Consider the following 7,684-nt stretch of genomic DNA (forward strand, 5'->3'; position numbering starts at 1 on the left):
CCGTGGTCCCCTCTCTCATTCTTGAGAGGGCAGGAGACCAAGAACCTGGAGAAGCATCCTCTCAGGGGAGCTGAGGGCACCCTGAACCCCTGAACTCCAATATTACATGCTTACTTGTAATAGTTTAATAGATTTCACTCTTCGCCTTCCGCCATGGGGAAAAGCTCGCTGAGGGCCTCCCCAGAAGCCGAGCAGAGGCGGGCGCCATGCTGTGGAGCTGCGGAACCATGAGCCAATCAAACCTCTATCCTCTATAAAGTACCCAGCCTCAAGCATTTCTTTAGAGCAAGGAAAGAATGGTCTAATACACCCAGAACGCTGAGAATGGCATGAGTAAAGCAAAACGACCATGGATGAATTTCAAAATCTAGAAATGTAAAATTAATATTATCGGGGCAGTCAACACAGGAACACGAGGGCGCTTGGGCAGAGGCTGCCACCCATTGGTCACATGTGGTCAGCAGAGAGCAGGTGACCAGCACCCTGGGGCTCTGTGGGAAGCACCCACAGCCTGCAACTGAGGGTTTAATTATAGGGGCCAAAACAAATAGGGAAAAAGACAAATTTAGCACACAAAGAAAGTAGACGCTCATCTGAGCCAGAAGGAAGTCACTAGCAAAGAGGAAAAACACAGAGCTCTGGAAAAATAGTGAAAACAGTCACAAGGAAGGGCCCCGTGTCCTGCCTGACTCCGGACAGGTATAAAAAGAGCCCGGGCTCAGGGGGCTCCACACCTGCCCCTCCTCTCACCTGCTCCTCCACCTGCTCCACCCTCAACCCACCAGAAACATGGGCTGCTGTGGCTGCTCCAGAGGCTGTGGCTCTGGCTGTGGGGGCTGTGGCTCTGGCTGTGGGGGCTGTGGCTCCGGCTGTGGGGGCTGTGGCTCCAGCTGTGGGGGCTGTGGCTCCGGCTGTGGGGGCTGTGGCTCCAGCTGCTGTGTGCCCATCTGCTGCTGCAAGCCCGTGTGCTGCTGTGTGCCAGCCTGTTCCTGCTCCAGCTGTGGCTCCTGTGGGGGCTCCAAGGGGGGCTGTGGCTCCTGTGGGGGCTCCAAGGGGGGCTGTGGCTCCTGTGGGGGCTCCAAGGGGGGCTGTGGTTCCTGTGGCTGCTCCCAGTGCAGTTGCTGTAAGCCCAGCTGCTGTTCCTCAGGCTGTGGGTCATCCTGCTGCCAGTCCAGCTGCTGCAAACCCTGCTGTTGTCAATCCAGCTGCTGCAAACCCTGCTGCTATCAATCCAGCTGCTGCAAACCCTGTTGTCAATCCAGCTGCTGCAAGCCCTGCTGCTCCCAGTCCAGCTGCTGTGTCCCCGTGTGCTGCCAGTGTAAGATCTGAGGCTCTGAACCCAGACCGTCAGGTTTCTCCTGTTTGGTGAAAGCGTTTCTTACGGTTTTCCTGAATCAGTTCATCCCACACATCCTCCCTGAGGCTCCTGCACCTGCTCCAGCTCATATCCATGCACACGCCTCCTTCCATGGCTCAGCTCTCCACTGGGCCCTGCCTTTGGCCTCCTCACTCCAGACAAGCGTGTCTCCTTGATGCAGGAGGTGTCCTTGCCTGGACGCGGGCACCGAGCCGACTGCCACAGTGTTCCCCACCTTTGGGTGTGAATCTTCTCCCGCCGGGCTGACTGAGATGCAAGGTCTGACCCCACAAGGCCGGGCCGGCGTTTCGGAGTGATGGCTAAGAACCAGCTCCTCAACACCATCGGGACACTGGGTCCTCCTGGCCGCTGCCTATTCTCCTGTGACCCACCTGTGACCAGGAAGGGCTCCTTCCTTCCTGTTGTCTCCATCTGTTTAAAAAAGAAAACCAAAATAACCGGTGAATTTCCTTGCAATAAAGCCTCTCCTGTCTGTAAACCAACTGTACACTTGGTGCAATTCTGTCCAGCCCCTTTCCTGTGTGGTCGTGACTGAGTCTGTGTTCTGGGATCTGTCTGCTAAGCTGGGAAATGCCTGCCAGCAGGCCTGGTGCATTCACAAAGCACCGCACCGTTCACTTCTGCCCTCCTCACCGCCTCAAATATCTTCACCCTCTCTACTTGCAGGAGAAGAGGGCTCAGCCTGGGGCGGATTCGGCATTCAATGCCTGCCCTAGAGACGCTGAGGGGCAGGAGGGCCCTGAGTACTGAAGCTGAAGACCAGCCGAGCAGGGCGTGGCCCAGGACTCCTGGCTGCCAGCTTCCTGCTCTCTTCAGGGACCTCGGAAGGACCCCAGGCAGGGCAAGGTCGGGGAGGGGGAGCGAAGCACCGCTGAGCCACAGCGCACCTCTGATTCAAACACAAAATCCGCCTTTTAGAATTATGAAGTCAACGGGCTTTCCGTAACTAAAAGTAACCAGAAAGTTACAGAACGGCCCAAGGTGTGCTCAGAGCTCAGTCTCCCAGCAGGAAAGGGAGTTCCTGGGAAGTGATACATTTGGGGAGCCTGAGCCAAGTCCATCTGTTTCATGGTGACGCATCACCACTCAGCGACACAGGCAAGGCTTTAGAAATTACGCCATTGGAGGAGGGGACAAGAGTGACCTGAAGACCATCTCCTGCCAAGCAAACACGGAGGGAAAAGGTGGAGGGAGGACAGCACACAGGAGCGCCGGTGAGAAATGAGCTCCCACGGAACGCCCGCAGATCTGAGCGACTGCTGATACTGCTGGGGAAGAGCAGGGTGGAAATTTCAAAGACATCTTTCTGAGATAAAAGATGTGCAGCATAAGGAAAAATGAAATAATCTAGAAATAAAGGCTTAGATTGTTTCAAGCACATGTAGGACTGGGAATAAAAGCGTGTCGAAGGCGCATCTCGTGGGGGACACGGCTACCGTTAGTTTCCCGACGTTAAAGGGAAATGCTGCTTCAGGTAGTTTACTCAAAAACCCAAACTGGAAACTCCAGAAGGTGCAGCAGACGTGAACGCAGGGTTGACTGCATCTGAGCCCTGCACATTCCCACAGCCCACAAGGCACCAAGCAACTCAGTAACAAAACCGAAAATGCATGGTGGAGACTTATAATAAAGCGAGGTAAGCCGGGCCTGGTGGCGCACACCTGTAGCCTTGGCTACTGGGGAGGCTGAGGCGGGAGGATGGATTTAGCCTGGGAGTTTGAGGCTGCAGTGAGCTGTGATTGCGCCAGTGAACTCCAGCCTGGGCAACATAAAGTGAGATGGTGTCTCAAGAAAAAAAACCAAATGATCCTCAAAGTACAAGGAGGTGGGGATGAATTTCCAAGAGCCGCAGTCGCCCAGGGTTTCAGGGTCTGTGCAGGAGAAAGCAAAGAAACATCTAACAGAGTGGAAAACAGGGAACCTCACAATCACCAACAGGTGTTTGCTGGAAAATCACAGCATGAATTTTGAATTCGGCTCCTGAAATGGGGACGGTTTTCCTCCCTCCAGTGGTGAGTGGGTGCAAGGGCCCTCGGTAAGTCCCTACAGGCAATGAAAGAATGCCCGGAAGACCTGCCATGAAACAGATCACAGTGGTAGCCTACTGTTTCCAAAGGAGCTAATCAACAATGAAAGGAAATGATACAGACATAAATGAGGCTGCGTGTGGTGGCTCATGCCTGTAATCCCTGCAATTTGGGGCTGAGGCAGGAGGATCACTTGAGGCCAGGAGGTCAAATCCAGCCTGGGCAATAAAGCAAGACCTCATCTCTACAAAAAAAAAAATTTTTTTTTAAGTACCTGGGCATGGTGACCCCCACCTGTAGATATGTTTACTCAGTAGGATTGTTTGAGACCAGGAGATGGAGGCTGCAGTGGCCCGTGATTGCGCCACTCACTTCATACTGAGCAACAGTCTCAGAGCAGTTGCTGCAAACCCTGCTCTTGCTCCTCAGGCTGTGGGCCAACCTACTGCCCGTCCAGTGCTGCAAGCCCAGCTGTTCCCAGTCCAGCTGCTGTAAGTCCTCCTGCTCCCAGTTCAGCTGCTGTAAGCCCCACTGCTCCCAGTCCAGCTGCTGTAAGCCCCACTGCTCCCAGTCCAGCTGCTGTAAGCCCCACTGCTCCCAGTCCAGCTTCTGTAAGCCCCACTGCTCCCAGTCCAGCTGCTGTAAGTCCTCCTGCTCCCAGTCCAGCTGCTGTAAGCCCCACTGCTCCCAGTCCAGCTGCTGTAAGCCCCACTGCTCCCAGTCCAGCTGCTGTAAGTCCTCCTGCTCCCAGTCCAGCTGCTGTAAGCCCCACTGCTCCAAGCCCCACTGCTCCCAGTCCAGCTGCTGTAAGTCCTCCTGCTCCCAGTCCAGCTGCTGTAAACTCCACTGCTCCCAGTCCAGCTACTGTAAGCCCTCCTGCTCCCAGTCCAGCTGCTGTAAGCCCCACTGCTCCCAGTCCAGCTGCTGTAAGTCCTCCTGCTCCCAGTCCAGCTGCTGTAAGCCCCGCTGCTCCCAGTCCAGCTGCTGTAAGTCCTCCTGCTCTCAGTCCAGCTGCTGTAAACTCCACTGCTCCCAGTCCAGCTGCTGTAAGCCCCACTGCTCCCAGTCCAGCTGCTGTAAGTCCTCCTGCTCCCAGTCCAGCTGCTGTAAACTCCACTGCTCCCAGTCCAGCTACTGTAAGCCCTCCTGCTCCCAGTCCAGCTGCTGTAAGCCCCACTGCTCCCAGTCCAGCTGCTGTAAGTCCTCCTGCTCCCAGTCCAGCTGCTGTAAGCCCCGCTGCTCCCAGTCCAGCTGCTGTAAGTCCTCCTGCTCTCAGTCCAGCTGCTGTAAACTCCACTGCTCCCAGTCCAGCTGCTGTAAGCCCCACTGCTCCCAGTCCAGCTGCTGTAAGTCCTCCTGCTCCCAGTCCAGCTGCTGTAAGCCCCGCTGCTCCCAGTCCAGCTGCTGTAAGTCCTGCTGCTCCCAGTCCAGCTGCTGTAAGTCCTGCTGCTGCTTTTCTAGCTGTGGGTTATCCTACTGCCAGTTCACTTGCTGTAAGCCCTGGTGTTCCCAGGCCAGCTACTGCCAGTCCAGCTGCTGTGTCCCCAAATGCTCCCAGTCCAGCTGCTGTAAGCCCTGCTGCTCCCAGTCCAGCTGCTGTGTCCCTGTATGCTCCTAGTTCAGCTGCTGCAAGCTCTGCTGTTTCCGGTCCAGCTGCTGCAAGCCCTGCCACTCCCAGTCCAGCTGCTGTAAGCCCCACTGCTCCTAGTCCAGCTGCTGGGTCTCCATGTGCTGCCAGTGCACGATCTGAGGCTCTGATGCAGAACCCGCATGGCTCCAGCAGGTCCAGGGTGCCTTAAAGTGATGATTGCCTCATATCTGAGCCACAGACTGCAGATCTGAGCCCGTCCTTTCCACGATGGCCAGCCCATATTTGCAGTCCCAGTGTGTGGCTTCCCAGGCCTCTTGCCCCCTTCTGGAGTCTCCTGCCTCCTTTGCTTTGGGGATGAGTCCCCTGCTTTCCATGCTCCCCTCAACCATTGCAGTCCCCCCAAGGGTCTGACTCCCAAGGCTCAAAGCCCCTCATCCCCAAATGGTCCTGGGCTGTGCCTGGTCACCCCCAGGGCCAATGTCCAAGGTCCAGCCTCAGGAGCCGCAGGCCCCTCCCCTCCCATCACCTGGCCCAGCCCAGGGCCTTTCCTGGACCTTGCCTGTGCTGCTGTCACTGCCACCCCCACACGGGGCCTGCCGCCGGCTCTCAATAAACACATTTCTGACCCAGACTCTGTCTCCACAATGCTTTCTACACACACTCCAATGGAAAATCCCACGTGGGATGCAAGGGATGGGGGTAGGAGCGGGTGAAATCTACTTTTCTGAAGGTAAACTTGACAATATTCACTAGGATTTCACAGGTGTCACTGTTATTTTCCTTGCTTTGGTGACATTATCCAATACAGTTACGAAAGAGGATGAAACAGAATGTAAAACAACCAAAAAGGTAAGGCAAAACTATTATTATTTCTGATGGTCCCATGGGACACCTACAATGAAAAACACAAAAAGTCAAATAAAAAACACTCCAAAAGTAAGTGAATTCAGCGAGAGGGCTGGGTCCATAATTAATATGCAAAATCAGTAGTCTTTTCCCACACACAGCAAATACACAACACCCCTTAGACACGAACTTCATAAGAAAAAGTTTAAAAATTTTATATGAAGAAACAGAACTCCTAATACTAAAACTAGAAACTGCTCAAATGCCCATTAATAGTAGGAAAAAACGTCATTATCATGAATTCACTGAGTAAAACACTACATGCCTATGAGAATCTCACAAACATGATATGGAAAGAAAGAAGACAGACAAAGGTGCACCTGTTCAACTTCTACCTGAAGCACGAAAAGACCACGTGATGGATGCCTCAGGGTCGGGATGGGCTCCTTGGGAGGAGAGAATGGAAGGGGACTCAGGGACAGCTCTAGAGTCAGGCGATGTCTGTTTCTAAATCTGGGTGCTGCAGACGCGTGGCTCAGTTTGCAAAACTTCATCAAGCTGTCATCTTATGTGCATTTCTTCCATGAAATTCTAATTCAATAAAAATTTTAATAAGAAGTCTTTGTGGAGAAAACTTTAAAATGATGACAGAAAAAATGTTGGGAATAAGTGAATAGAAAATTTTTATTTGATAGGAATTTTAATATTACTAAAAATAAATCAATTCTTTCTAAATCAATTTATACATTTAAGGTGATCCAGGCAAAAATGTTGAGGAGATTTTAAAAACTAGATATATTAAATAAAATATTCATACACAGAAAATAAGCAGGGTTGGCACTGTGGCTCATACCTATAAACCAGGGCTTCGGGAAGCTGAGATGGGAGATTTGCTTGAAGCCAGGAGTTCAAGACCAGTGAAGGAAACATGGTGAGACACCATTTACACACAAAAATTCTTAACAATTTTTGGGGCACGGTAACGTGCACCTGTAGTCCTAGCAACTTCGGAGGTTTAGGCAGAAGGATTGCTTGAGCCGAGGAGTTTGAGGTAACGGTGAGCTATGATGGTGCCACTGCACTGCAGCCTGGACAACAGAGGAAGACCCTGTCTCTACAAAGAAAGAACACTAAAAAACAAAGTAAACAGCCAGGAAAACCCTGAAGTGAGAGGAGACCAAATATAAAAACAGTTCTTACAATTATGATAATTAAACTACCTTTGCACAATCACATGAAGACCCAACAGATAAATGCAAAAGAATAGAAACGCCAGACAGAGTACCAAATAGGAAAATTTCCACATGCTAATGACAGCATTTGAAATTGATAAGAAAAAAACATTATCATCTAAATGAGGTTAAAACAATAATGTGGGGAGATCCAAGATGGCCGAATAGGAACATCCCTGGAGTGCAGTTCCCAGCTAGAACAATGCAGAGGGTGAGTGATCACTGCATTTCCAAATGAGCTTTTACTGCCCACAGATCAGGAAATTCCCAGGCTGAAAAGCACCATGAGTTTCCAGCATGGCTGTTTCAGTGGGCCTATGCACAAAAACTCACACAAATCTGGTCGGCCATTTCAACTGGTGTCTGTAACATGTGGGATACAGAGCTGCCCATTCAACTGAAAAAAAGGGGGCTGAAACAGGGAGCCAGGTGATCTGGCTTGGCAGGTCCCACCCACAAAGACCAGCAATCTGAAAAGCTCTGGATTGAGAGTTTTACAACAAGTGCAGCTGGACCTGGGATGGTCCAGCTCAGTGCGGGGAAGGGCATCAGCCATTACTGAGGCAGTCCACCACTACTGACACAATCCACCGATACTGAGGCAGTCTGC

General features: G+C 52.1%; 1 pseudogene; it reads right to left on the minus strand.

The window, feature by feature from the left end:
- Positions 1–354: 354 nt before the first annotated feature.
- LOC110567326 (bifunctional endo-1,4-beta-xylanase XylA-like) lies at positions 355–7,425 on the minus strand (annotated as a pseudogene).
- Between the last annotated feature and the right edge of the window lie 259 nt (positions 7,426–7,684).

Source organism: Aotus nancymaae, unplaced genomic scaffold, assembly GCF_030222135.1.
Source record: "Aotus nancymaae isolate 86718 unplaced genomic scaffold, 86718_ANA_hifiasm-v0.15.2.pri h1tg000106l, whole genome shotgun sequence".
NCBI classification, from domain to species: Eukaryota; Metazoa; Chordata; class Mammalia; order Primates; family Aotidae; genus Aotus; species Aotus nancymaae.